The sequence below is a fragment of the Mirounga leonina genome, unplaced genomic scaffold (genome assembly GCF_011800145.1).
Source record: "Mirounga leonina isolate KUSES-001 unplaced genomic scaffold, KU_Mleo_1.0 Mir_173, whole genome shotgun sequence".
Taxonomy (NCBI): domain Eukaryota; kingdom Metazoa; phylum Chordata; class Mammalia; order Carnivora; family Phocidae; genus Mirounga; species Mirounga leonina.
This window is the reverse complement of record NW_023270447.1, coordinates 18,938,788-18,964,005: the sequence shown is the minus strand read 5'-3', so window position 1 is coordinate 18,964,005 and position 25,218 is coordinate 18,938,788. Positions and strand designations below refer to the sequence as shown.

The window sequence follows — 25,218 nt, the reverse complement described above, 5'->3', positions numbered from 1 at the left end:
ATCTAGTCTATTTTGGTGTATGTTCCATGTGATCTTGAGAAGAATGTGTATTCTGCTGTTGTTGGATGAAGTAGTCCATAGATGTCCATCATATCTAGTTGACTGTGCTATTGAGTTCAACTATATTTCTTACTGATTTTATGCTTGCTGGATCTGTCCATTTCTTTTTTTTTCTTTTTCTAGAGAGAGAGAGTGCACACGTGTGTGTGCAAGTAGGGGCAGGGGGAGAGGGAGAGAAAGAATCCAAAGCAGACTCCACGCCCAGCATGGAGCCCGAAGCAGGGCTCAATCTCATGACCCTGAGATCATGACCTGAGCCAAAATCAAGAGTTGGGTGCTTAATCTACTGAGCCACCCAGGCGCCCCTGGATCTGTCCATTTCTAATAGAGGAATGTTGACGCTTCCAATTATAATAGCGGATTCATTTCTTTTTCCTTGCAGTCCTCTCAGTTTTTGCCTCATGTATTTTGATGCTCTATTGTGAGGGACTCACATTAAGGATTGTGATGTCTTCTTGAAGTATGACACCTTTATCATTATGTAATGTCCCTTTTTAAATAATTTCTCTAATTTTCCTTGCTCTGAAGTTTGCTCTACCTGAAATTAATATAGCCACTACAGCTATTTTGATTAGTATTAGCATGGTAGATCTTTCTCCATCCCTTTACTTTTAAACTTTAAGTTTCTATATTTAAAGTGCATTTCTTGGGGCACCTGGGTGGCTCAGTCGTTAAGTGGCTGCCTTCAGCTCAGGTCATGATCCCAGGGCCCTGGGATTGAGCCCTGCTCTCCCACTGCCTGCTGCTTCCCCTACTTGTGCTCTCTCTGTGTCAAATCAATCAATCAATCAACATTTAAAGTGCATTTTTGTAGACAGCATATATTTGGATCTTGTGTTTTGATCCACTTTGACAATCTTTGTCTTTTAATAGATGTATTTAGACCAGTGATATTTAAAGTGATTATTGGTATAGCTGGATTAATAGCTACCATATTTGTTACTCTTTTCTATTCATTGCCCCTGTTTTTTGTTAATATTTTTTGTCTTTCAGGGTTTTTTTTTTTTTTTTTTGCCTTTTGTGGTTTTAATTGAACATTTCATATGATTCCATTTTCTCATGTAAACTTTCTTTTTCTTTTTTACTTTTTTAGTGGTTGCCTGGAGTTTGTAATATATATTTACAACTAATCTGGGTCTATTTTCAAATAGCACTCTACTGCTTCCTGGGCAGTGCAAGTAATTTTTAATGCAATATATTCCTAATTCCTCTCTCTTGCCTCTTGTATCATTGCTGTCAGTCATTTCACTTATACACAAGTATATATACACACACCCCAAGCAAACATAATGGAATATATTATTGTTATTATTATTTTGAACAAACTATTATTTGTTAGATCAATTAAGAATAAGAAAAATAAAAGTTTTTATTTACCTTCACTTATTTCTTCTCTAACACTCTTCCTTTCTTTATGCAGATCCAAGTTTTTTACCTATATGAATTTCCTTGTCTCTGAAGAACTTCTTTTAACATTTTATCAAGATAGGTCTACTGGCAACAAATTCCCTCAGTATTTGTCCGAGGAAGTCTTTACTCTTCCTTTCCTTTTGAAGGATAATTTCATAGACGCGGAACTCTAGATAGGCGTTTTTTTTTCTCTCAACCCTCCAATCTCTTCTTGCTTACATGGTTTTTAAGGGAGAAGTCAGAGGTAATTCTTGTCTTTACTTTTCTATGGGTAGTTTTTTCCCCTCTGGTTTTTCTTTTTTTGGTTATTTTTTTTCTTTCAAATTTTTTCTTTATCTTTGATTTTCCACAATTTGAATATGCTATGCCTAAGTATAGTTTTTCTTTTACATTTACCCTGACTGGTGTTCTCTGAGCTTCCTAGATCTATAGTTTGATGTCCAACATTAATTTGAGGACATTGTTAGTCATTGTTGTTTGAAATATTTCTTCTGTTTCTATTCTCTGTCTTCTCCTTCTAGTATTCTCATTTTGCCTTTTGTAGTTTTGCCACAGTTCTTGGATAATCTGTTCCTCTTTTTTTTCTCAGTCTTTTTTTTTTTTCTTTGCTTTTCAGTTTTGGAAGTTTCTATTGGCATATCCTCAAGCTCAGAGATTCTTTCCTCAGCCATATTCAGTCTACTAACGAGCCCATCAAAGACAGTCTTCATTTTTGTCACAGTGTTTTTGATCTCTAGCATTTCTTTTTTTACATTCTTTCTTAGAATTTGTATCTCTTGCTTAAATTATCCATATGTTCTTACATGTTGTCTACTTTTTTCCACTATGGTCCTCAGCATATTAATCACAGGTGTCTTAAATTCACAGTTTGATAATTCCAACATCCCAGGCATATCTCAGTCTCATTCTAATGGTTACTGTGTTTCTTCAGACCATGGGTTTTTTTTTCCCCCCTTTAGTATGCCTTGTAATTCTTTGTTGAAATCCAAACAATATACTTGGTAAGAGGAACTGCGGTAAATAGGCCTTAATGATGTTGTGGTAAGATGGGGGGTAGGAGGAGTGTTCTATAGTCCTATGATTAGGTCTCAGTCTTTTAGTGAGCCTGTGCCCCTTGGCCGTGAATGTCACAAATGCCGCTCAGTTTTCTCCTCAGTCTGAGGTGGGATAGAATGACTGGAGGGGGCAGGAGTTGGGTATTTCCCTTCCCCTAGGCTGGTTAGACTCTGTCAAACCCCAATAGATTAGGCTCTAGTAAAATAGGTTCTCTAAGGGCAGGTCTTGTTAAGAAGAACAGAATGCTCTGGCATATTTCAGTATGGCCACTCCCCTTCCCCCCGACCACCAGAAGCACAAAGGGAATTTTTATTTTTCTCCAGTCTTCTCTATGAGTACTTGGTAGAGTTCCAAGAGGTAAAACTCGAAAGAGTGTGAAGTCTCTCCCCACCACCCTGTAGTTTTTAACACACAGACCTATCCATACTGAGCTTTTAGCAATTTGTCAATTATAATTCAAGGTTTTCTACCACAGCACTGGTTTCTATAGAGGTTTCTGCTTATGAGTTTCTGTTCAGGTAAATTGTGATTCTCTGTATCTGCTTGTCTGTCTTTTTGATTTGGGGGGCAGTGGTTTGCCCTATACCATCACTTCTCTGACAGATCTAAGAAGAATTATTGTTTGCTTGTTCAGCTTTTTACTTGTTGTCTGGACAGTGATGACTTCCAAGCTTCTTACAGGCTGGAAGTCAGAAGTCTGTATTTTATCTTTTAGGCAGTATGTAGTTATTGAAGAGAAATAGATAGGTTGACTAACTGGTTGGTAGGCTGGTTTTTAACAAGAAGATGACTTCATCAAAAGTTATTGTGTAATGGATTTTGGAGCTTAGGCAGCTGGGCAGCTCTGCTGTCTTGGTTAGCTATAATCTGATCTAAGATGACCAAGGCTAGGCTAACTGGGGTGACCTGGATCTTATCAATGGGTCTTTCACCCTCCAGCAGGCCAACATGGACATGTTTTTCCTCATGGCCATGGCAGAGGACAAGAGTGCAAACAAAAATGTGCAAGCTTCTGCTTATATCACATCTATTATCATCCCATTGACCAAAGCAAGTCACATGGCTGAGCTAAGCCTCAAGGCTCAGGAAGATGGGCTCTACCTCTTTATAGGAGGATTAAAAAGTCACGTGGAAAAAGACAAAGATACAGAAAGGAGTGAAGAATTTGGGCCATAAATGCAATTAGTCTACCACATTTAGATTCAAATCCCAGTCCTTTTTGCCATGTGACCACAAGCAAGGCACCTGAAAATTGGCATAAAAAGAGTATTTACCTCTTATAAGCATGGTTGTTTGCATTAAATAAAATGACCCATTATATGTAGCATAGTGCCCTACCTACATAAATAAATAATTATGAAGACTTGTGGTGGCAGAAAGAAGACTTGGAATGTGTATGGTCATTTGGGTTTGTGGGCCTGTATTAGGGTGATGTTGAGGGAAGTGAAAAGGACTAGCCATATTTGAGAGGAACAGCAAAGGATGAATTTTCAGGAATAAGTGTTCATAGGCCTAGGAAATTAGGACAATGGTGATGTCATTGACAGAAGCAGGACAGTCAAATGGTTGCTGGTGTGGGGGTAGATGTCTATATGTCCATCCCAGCTGGATCTCTAGCCTAGTCTCTGGGAGTTTCATGAAATGAATGTGGAGACATAGTGCTCAAAGACTCTGCTCAGTATGGCACAAAACACAGTATTTAACAATCAACCAAACCAGAGTTTTCATTTGAAAAACCTGCTATTGCTTACCATTTCTTCAATAATAGGGATAATCACTCTGAAGAAAACTTGGGAAAACTCCCTATTAGTCTGATTTCTAAGACAGGCATTCATTCAGGACTCTGTGACATACTTGAGCACAGCCCAAGTGGAGAGGTGATTATCCTTAAATTCACAATACATCCTGGGCTACAAGGTGCCAGAGGTCAGAGTGATGGAGTTTTTAACCCAATCTCATGATGCTAGTTTTTGTAACAATTTTCAGTCCAATGGGTGTTCATTTGTACTAGAATAATTCCAAGTGCTAACCCCAAAGAAGACTCTCATAGCCTATTAGCTTGAGCAGTTGCCAGCCAAACAAAATAGCAAATTTCCCACGTAGAATGATTTAGTGCAGCACGACTAGGATAAATAAATAATGAAGGCATTTGTTTATGCCTACTTACAACATTCCTTGTAGGCAAAAGGGGAAGAAAACATCATTCTAAGACTGAGAAGCAGGCGGTGCAGGCTCATCAAAAATATGCATTTTCTTTTATAGTCAAAGAGTGTGAGTTTGCTCTGCTTCACCTCCTGGCCTGGACTCCTCTGATATCCATGTAATTTAAATGAGAAAGTCATTCTAGGGAGTCATCACATTTCAAAGAAGTGACCCTTTTTGGATGTTGAAAGGATCCCCAGTGTGTGGGTTCACTCCAGGGTGAGGTGGTGTCATAGAGTTTTTGAGATGTCATCCAGGGAAAGAGACCTTGGAAAGTCTAAACAGAAGTTGTTTACCTTGTCTTTTTGCTTGTTGTGCAAATGGGCCTCAGCTTTGGAGAGAAAATAAGTACATTTTAAGCTCAGTCTAAGTCAAAATTCACCACTGCTGTCAGTCAAACCCTGATAAAGAAGGACTTTTTACTAGTTCTTGGAGTTGTCTGACTTCCACCATGAACTTTGCGGCTAAGACATCCATAGCATTCTCCAAACTGACCCCAAGCTAGTTAACCTTCAAAGGGCAACTTGGTTGAGGCATTCTACTTCCCATTCTTTCTCCTGAGGAATTGGTTCCACTGAGTTCCTGCATTTACACCTTGTCCCCAGAAAGGAACTCTTGGTCCTCTGGGAAGCAGAATCACCTAAACAACCATGCTTGTCACAGTACCATACTTCAGGATGCATCCAGATGTGGACCTCCAACCTGTCCTGAACGTCACACATCCTTACCCTGTCCTAGAACCACTACTTTCCTAAAATCCCCACTGGCCCACACTGGTGAGGTTTGTTGGGGAAAGTCAACCAGAGTCCCTCTCCAAACAATCCAATTAGAGAAGACCCCTTCTCCATTTAGGCTTCATCCTCTGATAACTGGCTTCTGTTTTTGTGATATAGAGCTTTCTGTACTTTCTCAACAGCTCAACTGGAAAAGCTCTCTCTCCCTTTTACCTGCCAAGTTAGGTTTAAAGAGAGGATGCCTGGTTCCTGGATCCTAGGAAGGTGTTAAATATCTCTGCCACTAGGAATCCAGCTAGAGACATTAACACCTACCTCCTGGCTCAAGAGCGTGTGTTAATGTTCTCACTGCCAGGATGTCTTTCATCCAGGGTTTTTCTCCTAGCCAGCCCTCAGCTAGTGCCAGAACCAGGGAAAACAAGTCAAACCAGACTGGCCTTCTGACAATAACAAGCCTCAGTTGGTGAACACTAAACCAACAACTCCATCTTTTAATCACTTTTAAAGCATTTTGAGGAGGAAGACAGTTTCAAAGATGGAGAATATACAAGTCATGGAAAACATTACTTTTAATGATAATCATTCTGCATACCATCTCTAATTTACCAAAGCAATGTCACATAAAAATAACACAGACCTTTTACTGAAGGTTTACTTAACATACATTAATGTTTACCAGAATCCTGAGAGGTAGTTATTGTTATTCTCATTTTACAGGAGACTTCACAGGCTCATAGAGGGTAAATAGTGGGCACCTGTCACACTGATCTGCAGCTGCCAAGTTCTTGTCTTTAACCACAGTTCCGTACTGAATTGGTAATCCTGACAATAACCTTGTGAGAGTGCCAGGGCAGGTGCTATTTTTATAGAGCAGAAACTGGGAGCATTTTGACCAAGAACAAAAACCAGAAGACTTTTGACTTGAGCCCAAGTTCAACTGAGTCCTAGAATACTGTACTTTCTACCAAACCACACTGCTGATCACCAATAGCTTTCCCCAAGGCTTCACCATTCACTTATTCTTTCAGAGAACATATATTTATTGAACTCTTACTACGGGTTAAGCATTGTACTGGGTGTGGAGAATTAAAAAAATTAAGAATCAGAGACCTTGCCCTCAAGTTGCCTATGTCTAATAGGGGACATAGGCATAAAGGCAACTCTAACACAAGTCAGAGAAGTAATCTCTACCACCTCAAAGGTGGAAATGGTAAGTAAAGTTTGAAAGGGGTTAAGATGCATTATCTCTAAGGAAAATATATGAATGTCTGAGTGTGTGGAAGGGACCACCTATTCACTAAGTATCTCTATACTCCAGCAACTTACTGAAAACCCGTGAAGATTTCTATATCTACACAAATCCAAAGTATATCACCAAAAGAAAGAGAAGCAAATGGAATTTTCGTCAAAGCAGTCATACCCTAGGTAACTAAATAGTTAACGAAACTATAGAAGTAATCTAGATTAAACATGGGAATGAAATGATAGAATTATCACCATTTTGCAATTCTCAGTAAAATAATGGATTTAAGCTATGATAGTCAACAGTTGCTACCACCACAAAAAAGAGAAAGAGAGATAGACATATGGGCCTCCTGATAAAAGAACACAATACACCCATGACAGTCTCGTCAAAAATCCAAATCTGAATTTAAATGAGCTTTTAGATCTAACTAGTGTCTAATAAGAAATATAGGGGGTAGGTGAATATGGTAAATGATACCACAAGGATGCAATTGATACTATCGGTAACCTTCTTTGGATCCTGATTCAAACAAATGAAATGTAAAAAGCAAAAACAAGTAACAAACCAAATGCAGAAAAAAACTATAAGACAACTAGAGACATGAGATCTGAACTCTGACTTGATGAATGATGCTTTTAAGGAACTGTTAAATTTTTTTAGATGTAACAATTGTATTGCGATTTTTTTTTAAGTATCCTTATTTTTTAAAGATAGATATTGCAAAAACCATAGATTAACTAGCCTAGGAGTATATGGGCCCTGAGCTCTTGGACATGATGCACATCTAAACATCCTGTCAACTCCTAGTCATTTAGAATTATCCATCACCTGGTCATCAAAAACCCTGATAAACCAACCAACCAACCAGAACTTTTAACTTGCTTTTCTGCCATGCCTTAGATTTAAAAATATGAGGGAAGGGGTGGGGTTGGGTTAAGTTATATTTTTCTTAAAATATCTTTCAATAGTTTATGTAATCTTTTTTTTGTATGTAATCTTTTAAATTGTAATTTGCATATGTGTAATTTTTCACTAAGCTAATAAAAGTAATAATCATTTTCTAAAAAGCAAATAAAACAAAAACAATCACATATTATATGCTTCAGAAAAACGTACTACTTTGGGGAAGTCACTTTTAATTATTTTTATAGTGACCCTTTCATAAAGTGGAGAGTTTAAGTTTCCCTACAGTTTCAGTTTAGAATCTTGTGTAGTGCATTTCCTTTAAGTGGGGTTCACCTGCAGGCTCTTCAGGGACCAAGTCCATCCATGCCCTTCCCACCTGCTATCCCACATTAGGGGACCAGAGGCTTCTTGGTATCACTCCTGATTCTCGTAGATATATGCCTGGAGTGTTTGAATTGGAAATCTCCCAGTCTCTTTGATTTGCCCAGTGGCTGTCACACAGGCCCTGCCAGGGCTGGGTCTTTTCGAGAGGCCCCTTAATTTGGAATAAAACCCCCCAGCCAACAGCAAGTGCTCACAGGACAATATAGTACTTCACTGCAATGCACTTTGCATCTTTGAGCACTCAAGGGGGTAACCTTAATGAGCACAAAATATTCATCTCTAATAAGAACATGCTGTCATTACCCTCCATGTGATAAATATCCTAGAGGTTTTCTCTTTGTTAGGTTAATGCTTTTCCACAAGGTAATCTAACCAATTCTCTAAAAAATAATCACATGTTATCAGGCCTCAAAATAGTAATATGGTGGGTTTTTTTTTTAATGTTTTGAATCTTGCCTTAAATAAATCCTATCCAAATAAATGCTCCCTTTTTAGCTGGCACCAAAGCTTGTGCTGTTCACTGTAATCAAGCTCCCAGTTGGCTAACTCCTCATCTAACAGTATGTCTTCTGATTTCATTTGAGCAAAATTTATCATCCACAAGCAAAGACAGAAAACGTGTAAATGTCTAAAGCTTATGTAAATTAAGAGGCCATGCACGCTGGTCCTAAAAATAGTAGATAATTATAGGCATTTCTTCCCCATACAATAATTATAGGCCTCCTGTCATTTTTTCTATTCTGTATAAGGTCACAGTAGTATTATACAAAATTTACAGTATATTACAAGTTAAAAACACAATAATTAGCAACTGTGTATCTTCGGCACCAGTGATGAATGTTCACAGTAAAAGTTTAAAAAAAAGAGCATTATTTGTTTTATGTGGACAGTACACACTTAAATTTAATCATCAACTCCTGTTACTCAATAGGCAACATTCTCTCACTATTATAATGCTATTTGCCAAGTTCATAGTACACCCTTGGGCTGAATTCATCCTTAACGAAGAGACAGGAAGCCAAATCTCTCATCGTCATCTCAACCAGGTGCACCGTATTATTTTAAATTTAATAATTCTGTTGAACATATTGAATGATAATGAGCAAGCTTAGAGAAAGTGCCAAGGATTATTTTGACCATTATAATCAACATTTGATTCAGGGGGAAAAAAATCCTCTTACTAAATAATGTGGGTAGTTCAGAGGTTTGCCTATTTAATACATGGGGTAGGCTTGTTGTCCTCATGCTTGTTATATCATTCATCGAGGAGAAGAAAAAGCTATGGATATTATACTTCAGTTGGAAAAAAAGAGAGTGTTGGTTTATCCTTAGCTCTTAATTATCCATACTAATGGGAACAAAGAGGCACACATAATACCAAATGACAGGATAGGACTACCATTTCTGTTTTGCTTAAGGAAAAAGTCATGGAACTATACAGCCTCACCAGCCTTTCCCAGCTCTGCCATGCTATCAAAAGCAGCTTAAGAAAGATAAGGATTTAGCAAGAATGGGCAAGAGAAGCCTAGAGAGGTACTAAAACCACTTGTGGTTGCCTGTGTCCTTTGGTTTGCTCAGCTGTTTCATGTCTCTGACTATGATAGCTCTTTTCCCCACTTGCCATGCTGATGTCCAAGATGATCACTGCAAACGGGAATGCTCACCTCTAAGGCTGTGTTATTTCAAAAGCAGTTCAGACCCAAGACCAGCATCCCAGAGGGAATCAAGAATTACTCAGAGCAACCATTATGCTCTGTGTAAGAAAGTGATTAAGTGACCATCTAAGGCATTCCCCTTTTTAATTTTTTAATATTTATTTATTTGAAAGAGAGAGAAGTGGGGGGAAGGAGCAGAGGGAGAGAGAAACTTAAGCAGACTCTGCACCAAGGGTGGAACGCAGTGCAGGACTCAATCTCACAAACCTGAGATCACGACCTGAGCCGAAACCAAGAGTCAGATGCTTAACTGACTGTGCCATCCAGGCGCCCCCATTCCCCTCCTTTTGAGAGCGGAATAGTATGAACAGAGATTAAGAATAAGGTCTCTGGAGGGGCACCTGGGTGGCTCAGTCAGTTAAGCATCTGCCTTTGGTTCAGGTCATGATCCTGGGGTCCTGGGATAGAGCCCCGATACTCATCAGGTTCACTGCTCAATGGGGAATCTGCTTCTCTCTCTCCCTCTGCCCTTCCACTTTGCTCCTGCTCTCTCCCTCTCTCTCAAATAAATAAATAAAAATCTTAACAAATAAATAAATAAATAAATAAAGAATGAGGTCTCTGGAGTCAGACTTTCTTAGTTCAAATCCCAGTACTATTCTTCATTAGCTCTATGAGCTTAGACATAACCTTTTCATGCCTCAGTTTTCCCATCTATAAAATAGGAAAGCAATAGTTGTAAACATAGTGAGCGCTGTGAATTGTGTAAGACTGCTGAATCACAGACCTGTACCTCTGAAACAAATAATACATTATACGTTAAAAAAAAGAAGATAGTGGGAAGGGTAAAACGAAGGGGGGGAAATTGGAGGGCAAGACAAACCACGAGAGACTATGGACTCTGAGAAACAAACTGAGGGTTCTAGAGGGGAGGGGAGGGGGTTGGGTTAGCCTGGTGATGGGTATTAAAGAGGGCACGTACTGAATGCAGCACTGGGTGTTATACACAAACAGTGAATCATGGAACACTACATCAAAAACTAATGATGTCACGTAGGGTGATTAACATAACAATAAAAAAGAAAAAATCAGTAAACACTTTTAACTTAAAAAAAAAAGAATATATAAGTGAGATATATAATCATTTTGTGATTAAATATTCCCTGGCCACTGAAAGTTGCTGTAACAATTGAAGGGACTTAAAAATAATGTAAAATATGTCTTCTGATTAAAAGCACAAGTTTTGGGATCCAGTAGGTCAACAACACACAAACCTCTGGCTTCAGCCAACACCTCTGAGCTGTAGGCTGGCAAATCCAACTGCCTAGCTGACATCTTCCTTTGGATGTCTCTCAGCCCTATAAACACAGCTGAACTCATCAACTTCTTCCATACACCTGCTTCTCTTGCTCCCCACCTCAATGTGCAATACCACCAGAAGAGTGAATCTTTGACCCGCATCTCCCTAAACCCTGACTTCCAATCCATTAACAGAGAAGACTTTTACTGAGTCCAGCATACATTCCTCCTTTCTCCTTTCTCAACAATCTCCATTTCCATTGGTGAACCACATGGTTTAAAAGAAAGCTGACCCCACAGGTCTAGTTTTGAAGCTCATGGCTTAGGTTTAGTCAGTGAGAACATTCTATCTTCCTAGCCTCAATAACTGCTTCACAAATAGGCATGAGACTTAAGGTGGTCTAATCAGAGTGAGACTTGAGGCTTTTGCTGAGAATGCCAGAATGAAGATATTATCTTTTTCAAACAGGATGTAAAGAAAGAGGCATGCAGCCTTGGAGACCCTGGCAGCCACCCTGGGAGCATGATGGTAGTCCCCCTTTGATAAAACATATATGGCAGAAGGTAAAACAGAGTCCAACAGAGACCAGTCCCCTAGAGACTTCATTGAGCTTTACCTGAACCCAGCCCTACCTCCACATATTATAGTTACATAAATCAACACATTCCCTCTACTTTTTAAGTCAGCTTCAACTATTCAGTATTCTATTGCAGTTGAAAGAATTCCAATTGATTTAATCAAAAAGTTTGCCTCCTAGGAGCGGCTGGCTGGCTCAGTCGGAAGAACATGCAACTCTTGATCTTGGGGTGGTGAGTTCAAGCCCCATGTTGGGTGTAGAGATTACTTAAATTAATAAAACTTAAAAAAGAAAAGAGGTTTACCTCCTAAATATCTCTGGAACCCATTCACTTCTCTCCATCCCCTCCATCACCACCCTGATCCAAACCACCATTATTTACTATCTAGACTATTGCAATAGCCTTCTAATTAGTCTTCCTACTTCCTTAGTTGTTCCTCTTTCCCACTCCATTCTCCACAAGTAGTCAGCAGTATCTTAAAAAAAAAAAAATCAAAGTGATTAAATCATTTCCCAGCTTAAAGTCCTTTAATGACTTCTTATTGAGATTAGGATAAAGTCCATATCTCTAACAAAGCCAACGAGGTCCTATGTGATTTGGCTCATAACCTTCCTCAACATCCTTGTCTTATGTCAATCCCCCTTGGTCTTTAAAACCCAGGCACAATTACCTTTTTGCAGTTCCTTGAAGACACCCCATGTTGTTTTCTGCCTCAGGTCTTTTGTACATGCTGTTCCATCTGCCTAGGACAGCCTCTTCCCCAGCCAATGACCACACACACCCCAAACACTCTTTTATCTACCTTACCCTCTGGATCTCAATGGTATTCCTCACAGAAGCCTCCAACTGTAGGTTCCTTGATACATGTTCCCACTCTCCTTTGTGTCTCTCCTTCACAGCATCCTCACACTTCTGTTTACTTACTGTCTGCTTCTCCTTTAATCGTATATCATCACCATCTACCCCAGGATAGGCCCGGAACATAGCAGGTACTCAATACATGGGTTAATAAAATAATTGATATAAGTACAAATTCTATGTCACTTTTTAGTTTCATAACCCTGGGCAAGCTACTTAACCTCCTTGAGCTTCTATTTCTTGGTGTTTAAAAAATGCAAATGACAATACCCACATCACAAGACTGTTTATATCCCAAATCAAGGATTTCTCTAGGCAAGGATTTCTCTAGGTCTCAAGAGGTGAAAAAGAACCCTAGGATTCAGATGCTTTATAGAAGAATCCAAACTTTCAATAAAACTGGAGTGAGAAGGTGAGTTTCCACTGTGAGAGGTTCCTTGAAAAGGCCCCAAGGAAAACTGTGCCATTCAAAGGAGCTGGAAGAGTTCTGTAAGCAAAGTATCAGGTGAATACTTTAAGAGAAACCAATTGGTAAACTGTCACGCTTTTATGCTCACAAATAAACAGCAAGAAATGGCAAAATGACTGGGGCGCCTAGCTGGCTGTCAGTGGAGCATGCAACTCTTGTTCTTGGGGTTGTGAGTTCGAGCTCCACATTGGGTGCAGAGATTACCTCAAAAAAAAAAAAAAAAAAAAGAATGACTACTCCTTGTTCTCTGTGACATCACTTCAAAATGTGAAGACATGTGGGGCATTAATGTCACCAACCAAATACACCATGGATCCTATCTGGGTCCATGTATTTAACTATATGTTTTTTTGTGTTTTTTTTTTTAAGAATTTTTTTTTATTTATTTGCGAGAGAGAGAATGAGAGACAGAGAGCATGAGAGGGAGGAGGGTCAGAGGGAGAAGCAGACTCCCTGCTGAGCAGGGAGCCTGATGTGGGACTCGATCCCGGGACTCCAGGATCATGACCTGAGCCGAAGGCAGTCGCTCAACCGACTGAGCCACCCAGGCGCCCAACTATATGTTTGATCTCTGACTTCATACTGAGCACTGCATTAAGAAATGTATCTACATTGTTCTGTTTCATTTAATCCCCAACTCTACAAAGTAGGTCTCACTATTTACATTTGACACATGAGAAAACCAAGGCCTCAGGTCTCTCTCACTTCAGCCCTAATTCTCTTTCTTCATAGCATTTCTTACTTTTTTTTTTTTTTAATTTCCTTAAGTAATCTCTACAACCAACACAGAGCTCGAGCTCACAACCCTGAGATTAAGAGTTGCATGCTCTACCAAATAAGCCAGCCAGGCTCCCCTCTTCACAGCATTTCTGATTTGTAATTAGATTTTCTGCTTGTTCATTCATCATACTCACCAGATCGTAAGTTCCTTGAAGGCAAGTGCCTTATTTATATTGTACACTTTTTTGCAAGAGCCCAGATTAGTACTTGCTGCTTATTTGTTGTTTTTTGCTCAATATTTAGTGAATGGATGCTTCAATTTGATAGAGCAAAGAGATGAGAATTCAGTATTTGAAATAAAACAATACACAAGTTAAACTAAACATTCAGAAAGACTTAGATTTCTCCAAAGCCCACTTGGCATTTCAATATCTGGGAACAGATCAGGAATATGCCAACAGACCATTAAAGAGTTGGTATTCAATGTGTAAAGACCTGCTTTCCCTCAAGTCCTGAACAGCTGTTTGGTTTCTGCAGAGCATGCTTTGTGGAGTCGCAGGGCCCTGATTTGTATTAGAAGTGAGAGCTAGTTCTAAACTCAAGTTGGATGGAACAAATATGTTCTTTTGACTTAATGATATAACATTTTATCAGCCACATAAAAAATGAAATCTATGTGTTCATTTACTATTTGAGAGCTTTGTCAACGAATGTGCAGGAGCTATGTCAGCTGCTAACTGGTGATCCTTTCCTGACACCCTTTCCCAAGAGTATTGCATAGATAAACATACTCTATTTGAACAAGACCAATGACAGCAAAATTGCTTGCTTGTCTCTAAAAAGACTCTAATAATGTGCACCAAGGGAGAGGCCCATGGTCTGACAGAATTTTTTTTTCCCCAGTGTAAACCATAAAATCCATTTCAATAGCCAGAATAAAGCAGTTTAAAGTGCATCCCTAGTTAATTATATCCAAAGAGTAATAATAAAATCAACTATTAAATTTTAGAACTTCCTCTTTAAAGTATTAAATATTTGGCAACTGCAATGCAGTTAAATTTCTCTCACAACAATGCTTTCCCTTGCTCAGCTGGCCTATAAGAAGAACACTTATGCAAACTTTCAGTGTGCTAGAAAGAGAATGTATATTTCCTGTGAAGAAATATTTCAAATAAGTCCTTTGTTTCTGCCAGATTGTGGTTTATTAAATAACTAATAGCTCCATAGGAAAACTCACTGAGTAAAAGGAGATAACTGAATCATAAGTCCTCTATAAGAATAGACAGGACATGACTAAAAAATTAAAATCAAAAGGTCATTTGATTCCTAATCCAGTGTTTGGAGCCTTGACTCAGTTGCTTCAGCCACTTTCAAGATTCAGGCATTTTCTGGCCTTTAAAACTTGGCCCTTGATAATGTCAGTCCACACCAATGAGAAAGGCACTTGCTGTTCATTGAAGCACAGGTCTGTACTAGAGCAGGATGAAAGAAGTGGGCTCTGTAGAAATCATCCAGGAAGCAGTGACTTTGACTCCTATCACACAGTTTGATTAGGTAGCCAGGAATCTGCCCCTTCGGTAACTTCACTCTTAGATATAAGAAGGATTAAGCTATCTGGTGGAAGAGAATTCAGAACGTGATCTTCCAAGGCTGAAGGCACTGGTTGCCAACATTCATCTCTCCCCCCACCCGCCGTTATGTGTTTTGCTTCAATTTCCCATTTGAAAAGCTGACTCAATGTCTATGAATAATGTGGACAGTGAGCACTCCTTCCTAAAAAGGCACTAGAATATGTAGGCCACACCAAAGCTAGCCTACTGGCTTCTCAGGAAACCTAGAGGAGAATGAAAACCTTACTGCTGTCTCTGAGGATAGAGGTTCTATTATGGGGACATCTTGCTGGGCAGCTTTAGAAAATAGTTGTGTCTGTAAACTCACTGGACTGTGGACCAGATAATAGAACAAATTTACATCACAAGGAAGCCCACCTGGAAACATCTCAGGCAAATGGCAAAGAGAAGCCTCCAAGATAAGGGAAAGCAGAAGTAATGTTGTGAGTGGGATCTTCACGGCTACTGTGCATCTTTCCAGTGGACTCACTTGCCTGCCCCTCCAAAGCCAGATGCCCAATAAATGTCAGAACACAGTCATGAGAGAACCAAAGGCCACCTCCTGCCCAACAGTACCTGTAGTGGGGGAGGATGCAGGTGCCTGCTGAACTCTGCCAGGCTCTAGACGTGGGGTTTAGGGCACTTCCAGAGTCAGAGTGGAATCGAATGGCCCTCTGTGGGCTTTCACTCTGGGGCTAGATGGTTAGTAGGCAATCTAAAAAAAGATCCACAATTATACTCTTGTTTTACAAAGAAAGTAACTGAGATAATGCTATACCAGGACAATTAATTGGAAAAGGGAGAAGGAAGGGAACTTGGCCTTAAGCAGTCTCAGCCTAAATTCTCAATTAAACATTTAAGAACATGATAGATGCCTAGTTTGAAGATACAGTGACAAGATGTAAATGGTCCTGCTTTCCAGGGACATGATCATCTGGTGGGGAGATACTCATGTCCACAAATAAATGCTGTTCAGTTGAGACAGGTGCTATAACAGAGCTAGATACAAGGAAGGCAAGTAAAAGAGATTGGTACCTCAATTTAGGAGCTCATGAGAGCTTCACTGAGGAGGAATTATTTAAACTGAAAATACAGGTAGATGTTTCCCAGTTGGACATGGCATGGGGTAGAGTGTTCTAGGAAGAAACAACTCAGGCAAAGTACAGTGTGAAATATCTCAGGTGATCATGGACCTAGAAGTAGTTTAATATGGTTCATCAAGTCTGGGGGTGTTTGTCAATGTGTATCTGCACACATGGGGTCTCTGTGAGATGCCAAATCGGGAAGGGGCTGTAGGACTTGGATCATGAAGGGCCATGTAGTCCAAGCTAAGTAGTTTTGACTTGACCCTGTAATGAGGTGCTATGAAGGATTTTAAATAGGTCAAACTGGGCTTTAGAAGGATCATTAGGAAAGCAGCATGCTGATGAACGGGTTGCAGGGGACCAAACTTGGAGGGAGAGGCCAGTTGGGAGCTATTTATTCATTCATCCACACATTTATTGAGCACCAGTAATGTATCAGGCATCTTGACAGAGTAGTTGAGTGATTATGCTGGTGGTGGGGATTAAGGTGAGAGAAACTGAGGAGCATGCACAGAACTTCTTGCATGAGCAGTAGGATGTGAGGAATGTAGAAGACTTGGTGATTTCTGATCTCTTTCTGTATTCTGTTTGCATCCAAAGGCAACTTCTTCCTCATCAGTCCTCATCCTCATCATCCAACAAAACTCCTCTCAGGAAAAATCTAATAAACCCTGAGGTTTAGTGGATTTCTCCTCCCAGAAGTATTGTCTTGAAGCAGTAAGCAGAAGCCTTGAGTCACTGGAAGGAAGTCCTGATGGTAGATTTCCAGAACTAGGTAAGAAGGTACTTTTCAATTAGGATCTCTTCCCTGTAAAAGGGCATCTGCTCCACCTCTCAAGACAACCCTGGATTCCAGGCAATGCAATTTGATTTTGGTGCCCCTCACTCCTTGGGGCCAATCTCCCAGGTCCCAGACTTCCAATCTCTCGCCCAGAGTACCTCTTCTTGCCCAGGGTGTGTGTGCATGTGTGTATGTGCACGTGCACGCACACACACACACACACACACACACAAGTCATGCAGGGTCTTTACCCCAAGAATTTTTTTTTCCATCACAAAATTAAATGTCTCTGCCCAGGAAGGACAGTATGCTTAATGAAGGCAGTTCCAGAAATCTTTCAAGTGTCTCATTATAAAGGTAGATCCATGCCAGGCATTTCCTGAGATGGCAAACTGCTCTTCTTGGAGTGAAAATGAGCACAGGATTTAAAGATTCTGGTATGAACTGATTTACTTTCCTTCCTCTCTACCTCAAAATCCCTTGCTGTCATTTCCCTCCTTTTCCCCTTCCCACCAGCCTCTCCGTCCTTCTCAAGTCTAAGCCCTTTCTTCACCTGTGCTCTATACCTTCAGAAATTGCTTTTCAATATTTTTTTCTCATTTCTCTTTATTTTTGTCATTTTTTTTCCTCCTTTTATTTTCCCTTTTATTTTCTCTCTTCCTTTCAGGTTCTACTCCCTCTCCTTATCTATAAACTTGCTTTGGTCACCCTTACCCTCCTTTCAAACCTGGTGTCCCCTCAAGGTTTTATCATGTCGTTCTCCTGCCACTCAACAGTGTTCTGTTCCTTACCTCCAATATCCTTTGTATTACCTCCACACGGTCTTGCTCCTACCCAACTACCATCCTCTCTACCCCCAACTCTTCTGAAACTGCTTCTTTAAAGGCTACTAATGACTCTCCTCTCGCCAGATTCAACTACAGTTCTAGTGGCCTCCTGTAAGTAAAAACAGAATCCATTTTAAGACATTCAGAATTTGCCATCTTACCAGTAATATTTATAAAGCACTTACTGGCTCTGTGCCTACAGTGTCATTTACAAGGCATAATAATGATCTTGACTCTATCTATGATGCTGCATTGAAATGAGTTGTATGTAAATGGACTTCATAAACTACAAATTGCACTTCAGTTAGTAGTCATTATTACTGTCATGCTTGCCCTTTCTAGCAATCAGCTCTGCTGACCATTCAGTTCTTCTTGCAGTTTTCCCCAGCCTGAGCTTCTGCTACATGATTCTATGCCTCCTGACCCTCTGTTCCTCCTTCTCTGATTCCTTTGCCTCTTTTCTAACAGGCCACTAAAAGAGGGAATCCCACTGAGTTTTGTCAACCAGTCTTTCTTTCTCTGCATTCTCATCCTATCCCACAATTTCAGCTATCCCTTGTATATAGATCTGTAACTCTGGCCTACCATCTCTCTCGAAGTCCTGACTCAAACTTTGATCTATATTAGCCCAAATAACAAAAACTGAACCCATTTTCTTATTTCCCAAGACTGAGAGGGTTTCTTTGTTTCCCTATTTCTCTTGAAGATACCACCACTCTCCCACTCATGTATCTTCCAAGATTATAGACCAAACATTTGATGTCCTCTGGATTTCTTCTAAGTTTAAGCAGTGAAACAGATAGCCTACACCAGTGTATCAGTAATCTGCTGCTGGATATTGAATAATCCCAAAACCTAAGGTTTAATTCAGTAACTATTTAGTTCAATTCTGTGTATCGTTCTATTGGTCTCACCTGGACTCATGTGAGCTTCTGTGATTAGCTGCCGGTCACCTAGGCCACTTGACTTCTGGGGTTAGCTGACTGTTGGCTAGGGAAAGGAGGACACTGGACTACATGTCTGTCATAATCCGGGAAGCTAGCTAGCCTGGGCTCATTCACAGGGCTGCTAAGGGTTTCAAGAACAGCCAGAGAGCAAGCTCTGATACCCAAGTAATTTTTAAGTCTCTGTCATATGTTTGCTACTGTGTCAATGGCAAAGCAAATCACACAGCCAAACTCGGAGTCAGTATTGGGAGGGTGCTACCAAAGGGTATAGAAATAAGGAAGGAGGGGCGCCCGGGTGGCTCAGATGGTTAAGCATCTGCCTTCAGCTCAGATCATGATCCCAGGGTCCTGGGATCGAGCCCTGCATCGGGCTCCCTACTCGGCAGGGAGCCTGCTTCTCCCTCTCCCTCTACTGTTCCCCCTGCTTATGCTCTCTTTCTTTCTGTCAAATAAATAAATAAAATCTTAAAAAAAAAAAAAAAAGAAAGAAAGAAAGAAGGAAACTGATATATAAAAGGAAAAAAATGTGGACATGTTTGCAACAACCACAACCAGTGAACCTGGGTATCTAATGCTTACAAGTTTTAATTTCTCTGGCATGGAAAACCTCCATTTCTCCATGGAAAACCTCCCATACAGAGCATTCACCAAAAAACTCCACTAAAGGTCTCTAATGAATGCAAATTCAGCCCATGTTGCCCAGCCCTTTCTGAAACGTTTGCTGAGCAGTAATACCGTTGCTTGCTAAACGTTTTGTCATGAAATACTAATGGTCACTTCCTAGCATTCCCTCACTGCATGTCATAAAAGCCTAATAACCCGCAAGCCACAAACAAAGCCTCAGGAACATACAACAGGCCTCTCATCAAGGTAATTTTGCCTCCAAACACAAATTCTCAGCCCAGGTTGAATCCAGCCCCAGTGGGCAAAGAGGCCCAAGGTTACTACAAAAGTCATTAGACCTGACTACCAAGGACCAGGCCAAGCCACACCTCACAAATTAGTTATGGACATGTATCCTGTATCGTTTAGTTCTGAGTGCCCCGGATGGCCACACTGTGTGAAGGCTGAGGTCTGGGGGAAGAGGATGGTGAGCAAGGTCTGCCTTGCATACAAGAATAGGATATGGTTCTTGACCTCAGGCATCTCAACAACGTGGTGCCACTGAGAACTGCAGTGGGCCTTCAGAGATAAGAAAGCTCTTGATAGGCCAGAGTTGTCAAGGTGGGCCTCAGGGTAATGCAGGATTTAAAATAAGTCTTGAAAGAAGAGGAGAGAGGTTGTCAGATGGGGGGGGAACAAGAGCACAGAAAGAGAGATGGGTGTGGTGAAGAACAGTTAAGGCTGGCTAGCCTGGAATAAAAAGCTCCATTGGCAGAGAAGGGCAGGAGATAAGCTGGATAAATAATATGAACCAGATACAGATGCTTTGATTGCCTATTTGGTAGAGTCTTAGTTTAACAAGGAATCTTCTTATGATCTTGACAAGAGAGAGAATGAGGAAAGTGTTGTGTGAGGAAGATTAAATTGGTAACACTGAATTCCAGGACACTAAATTATAGGAGAAAAGAAATGAAAGCAGGGATATTAGTTAAGAGATCACTAGATAATCTAGGAGTAGTCCAGATAAATTAGGACAGAAAACAGAAAGAGGAAGGGGCATATCCCAGAGAAATTATAAAAGAAAGATTTCAATGTCCACTTCATATTAAGCTACATCCCAGAGTTCAATTCCAGGGCAAACTGTCCATTCCCTGTGGGCTGTGGAACATCTTGCCAAGAGGGCTAATTGTATCAGTGTAGAAAACAAAAGCAGATAAATTCAGATTCTCCAAGTAAAGAATTTGCAGGATTTTTTATTTTTCTGATTTGACTATTTGGGAGAAAATTCTTGATCTCTTCCTTGCTACATATATAAACATAGCCCAAAGATTATCATGGGGTTGAGATAAAAATGGAACATTTTTGACATTTGAGCTGGTAGCCAACCAAGATACGGTGCTAGGTTATGTGTTCAATCCCAATTACAAACAGGTAATAATAACCAGTCTTTACACAGCTACCTTGTTCAATGTTCATGACAACCCCGTAAAATTAGCATCACTATCATTTCCATTTTATAACCAAAGGAACTCAAAGTTAAGCATTTTTCCTAAGATCACTCATTTAGCAAGAGAGAGTGGAAGTTTGAATTGTCTTTTGACTTCAAAGCCAATGATCTTTCCCCCATACCACTAAATTTTCAGTCCAACACTGCAAAGCAGAGGTTTGTTCTCTTTAAAGAATCAGAATTAAATGATCAGAATTGTAGGTGTTTGTTCTCCTTAAAGGATCAGAATTTTAGGATATAGACTGATGAGTCTTGACATTTCCTTAATGTAACATGTTAATTCTTTATTTAAGAGAGAACAACTTGTGATTTTCTTCCACTGGTGGGCTACAGAGATAATAAAAATGATAGCAAAGGCTATTAAAATTTATATGGAGACTAGCACAGATTGGAATAACTACAAAGTGATTTCTTAAAGCTGCAATAGAAAGGTGGTGAAATAGCAAAATATGAAAGAAACTCTTCTTTCACTTCAGATGCCTAAATATGCCATCAAAAGACTGCTCAATTCTCAAATGCCAGTATTTTCTGACTCCTCTAGAACCTATTCTTAATGCAAAATATCAAAGTCAGCGGGATAGTAGGTGTCCCAAAATGTCTTAATTCAGAGAATTAGTGTTAACTGAGCCTGATTAGCTCCATTTATCTCTAATTAATTACCTTTATCTAATTAGACACTTTGTTTCCAGTAGACATGGAGTCAAGTAGACTAGATTATTAGTGTAGTCATTGTGCCTTTACAAAATCCTGAAATTAATGAAACGTGCAAAAGAATCTGCAGTTCTAATTGCACAGGTGTTTCCTTATGGCAAAGCTTTATCATCTGATTACACCAAGGGGTTATTAGTGACTTTTTATATAGAGGATGAGCCTATGAAATGTACCTTAGCAACAGCTCATTAGTTTAGGGTTGTTACTGTATTATTTATTACATTCAGCCTTCCCCATTATCTAGATTGATTCATGGACCTATATATTTTTTCCTCTTCTCTGTGCAGAAAAAATAAAATAAAATAAACCATCATTCTGAAGAGTCCAGATGCAATGTGGAAAAATGCAAAATGTGTTCATCAGCTACAATTTGACTCTTTTAAGACAGAAAGCTCTAAAATTAGACGAGATCAGAATCAAATTTATGGGGTTTTTCTATGGAAAAAGAACCAATTTAAATTACTGAGGAGTATGAAATGATTCATATATGTGATAAAAAAAAAAAAAACAACCATGTGGCTGTCCCTAATGTCTTCACATAAGTGAACAGTTATATCAGGGTATGTGGAAGAAAAAAGCAAAATGTTTTTACACTAAAATACATTTATATTTATTTTCACTTCACGTTTCCAAAACGGGTTAAGGAGACATCTCCACATATGCTCACCCACATTTATTTAAAAAAAAAATCCATCTCTTGTTTTACTTTTTGCTTTTTTTTCTTAAGGATAGATCTGTTGCCAGATGGGGAAAACTGACAAATTATACAATCTAGCTTCGCTGAAAAAGCAAGATTTCAATGTCTCCTTAGGAAAATGAAAAGTGCTTTTTCATGGCAAGGTTAGGCAACTGCAAAACACTAAAATACCCCAACCTTTGTATTTTCATTTTTTCCCCTCATAACCATTTGAAGAAGCACTGTCTTTCACAATCATAGTGTTTAAACAGCTAGAAGTAAATCCAGTCACAATCCTATTCCAGCATACAAACATGTTTATTGACAAAGCAGTAATTCTTTTAAATAATTTGTCAACATAAATATGTCAAATGGGTTTTAAAATCATTTCTCCCTCTGTTCCTCAACAAAAATTCCTCTACTGATATGAGCCATACATTGCTGTTCACTTACTGCTGAATCTAAACTAGTGAAATGATAACGGGTAACTGTTTTATAGAGCATGACAACTAATTTGAGTGGTAATAATGAATATTTAATGATCCTCCTTTCAAGCACGAACATATAACTTTTCATGTATTCCCTACCAAAATTATAACCATTAATCTAAAAATTATAGTTGCAACTGAAATAATAGCCAGGAATTAGATTATAGCCAAGTCGGAATATTGCATAAATATTCTGTACGAACACAAACACGGGGGCACGTAGGAAGCTCCAACCTCCTGTTTTCATGCAATCCAAACCATCTCTTTGAAACGTATGAAAGTTGCATGATTAGTAGAGAAGATATTTGAATCCAGATATAAAAAGGCTATTATTTCTATCAATAAGTAAGTACAATAGCCAAGGTCATTTTCACTCTCCACTAGCTCACAATTTCTAAACAAAAATAACATGTATATAAAAATGTTCCCCCTACAGGGGTAATACTTTTAGAATGTCCTATTTTAATCAAGAAAACAGTGAACGTAAAATTTATCAGAAAGGCCGAATTTTTATACTTTAAATTTCATTTTTTTATGTACTTAATTTCCCCAATTATGTCCCTCTACCCAAAACTACAAATGTGACTTTCGAAAAAGAAAGAGCTCTGAAAAATGCACACAATGCTTATAAAATGAGCTTGGTTCACTGATGAAAAACAATTTTGGTTAAATTTCCAAGTTATATCATTCCTAGTTTTCAGTGAGATCTGCATAATTTCATATGCCTGCAATGTTGCAGACAAACACATCTGCCTCCTTTCCTGGTTGGGTTTGCTTTCCTTTTACAGGAAAACCAGTGCTCTTGTGGTCACAAATGTGCAATTCTACATCAAATCCCGGGTCTCTCTATTATTCTTTCATTGTTTTTAAAGGCACATTGTGCATTAAAAAAAAAATAAAACCTAAAAATATGGGAAAGGGTAAGTAAAATCTGTACTTTTTCCCAGTTACGAGACTCTTTATCAGAAACTAACTGCCCGGTTGCCCATACTAGCCTCAGCTCGTCAACACGGTTTTGCCTCTTTAGGAATCTGGCTTACAGGCCAAGGTAGCATGTGTTAGGTCACATTCTCCAAATGTGTACATATTCACGGGACACATTTCTAACTGAGCAGGTGTTCTTGACTAAAGCCAAGGCAAGATCAAACGAGACAAGGAACTCCAAATGTCCCTTGTAAACTGTACAGTGCTTCAGAAATAGAAAATGGTAGCAATCTTAGTAACACTACTTAAGGATACTAAACTCCTGATGATGCTTCATTTGTTCATCTTAGCAGCCTTGCCATTGCCCCTACACAGACGTGGCAGTTAGTCAATAAAATCTTTGTCTTTCCTGGGTTCTTGCCTGGCCTTCCATTCTAGATTCCTTCTGATGGAGAAGAATTCCTATTAAAGAATGCACACCAATTCATTATAGCTTAGCAGATTTATTTTGCTATGTGTATATACATAGGCACTGTATGCAGTATGTTAAAAATAGGCCAACGAATATCAGGAAGTTTATGTATTTTTCTCATTTACTCTGGGTTTTACAGCCTCATTCATCACCTCTTGGTACCAGCTCATCAAACTTCCTCAGAAGAGCTGGAGACCAAACTCCTTAGCACCCAGTCGCTCCAAGCAAATACAGAACATGATAGCAAGATGCAAGAAGTAATGAGGGCGCCTGGGTGGCTCAGTTGGTTAAGCGACTGCCTTCGGCTCAGGTCATGATCCTGGAGTCCCGGGATCGAGTCCCGCATCGGGCTCCCTGCTCGGCAGGGAGCCTGCTTCTCCCTCTGGCCCTCCCCCCTCTCATGTGCTCTCTCTCATTCTCTCTCTCTCAAATAAATAAATAAAATCTTAAAAAAAAAAAAAAAGATGCAAGAAGTAATGAGACAGACGGAAGGCACACATCAGGGGGACAATTTGGGAGTGGGGAAAGGTTTGTTTCATTTAAGAGGTGGGAAAAACCTACTCTGGACAGTGGGAGAGGAAAAAGTTGCAGTTGGAGTCTTTTCAACACACACAGAACAGGTTAATATTGTGTTAAAAATACGTTTATGTATTAGGTTGGTTGAATAATGTGAAGGGGTGGGCACCCAGAATGAAGACATGGGACCTAATGTGCTCAAATATCCTCTCTTGTTTGAAAAGTTGTCTGGAAAGCAGTGCAAAGCCTCTTCTTCCTCTCAGGCCTGACGCGTCTGCTGCCGTGCTGTCCTCAGCAGCGCCATGGGGTGGTGACTAATTGCCCCCGTAAATCACTGAGCACCACTGTGCTACTCCGTTTATTTTTCTGACAGTAATTTAGTGCTTGCTCTTTCCCACACTTGTCATTCCGTGTTTTTCCTCACATTAGAAGCCTGTAGAAAAAGGACAGTAATTAACGGTGCAATACATACTCATGGAAGCTCTTTCATCAT

At 39.5% G+C, this 25,218-nt stretch overlaps 1 long non-coding RNA gene across 8 annotated transcripts in view; it reads right to left on the bottom strand.

The window, feature by feature from the left end:
* The window catches only part of LOC118019159, a 63,758-nt gene that overhangs the window by 19,439 nt on the left and 19,101 nt on the right, over window positions 1–25,218 (bottom strand). The window contains exon 1 of one of the 8 annotated variants that reach the window (XR_004681594.1): window positions 4,694–5,722. The exons of the other annotated variants lie outside the window; for them this stretch is intronic. This is a non-coding gene — a long non-coding RNA (uncharacterized LOC118019159). Of the gene's footprint in view, window positions 1–4,693; window positions 5,723–25,218 lie in introns of those variants that run through there. 8 annotated transcript variants of the gene reach the window in all.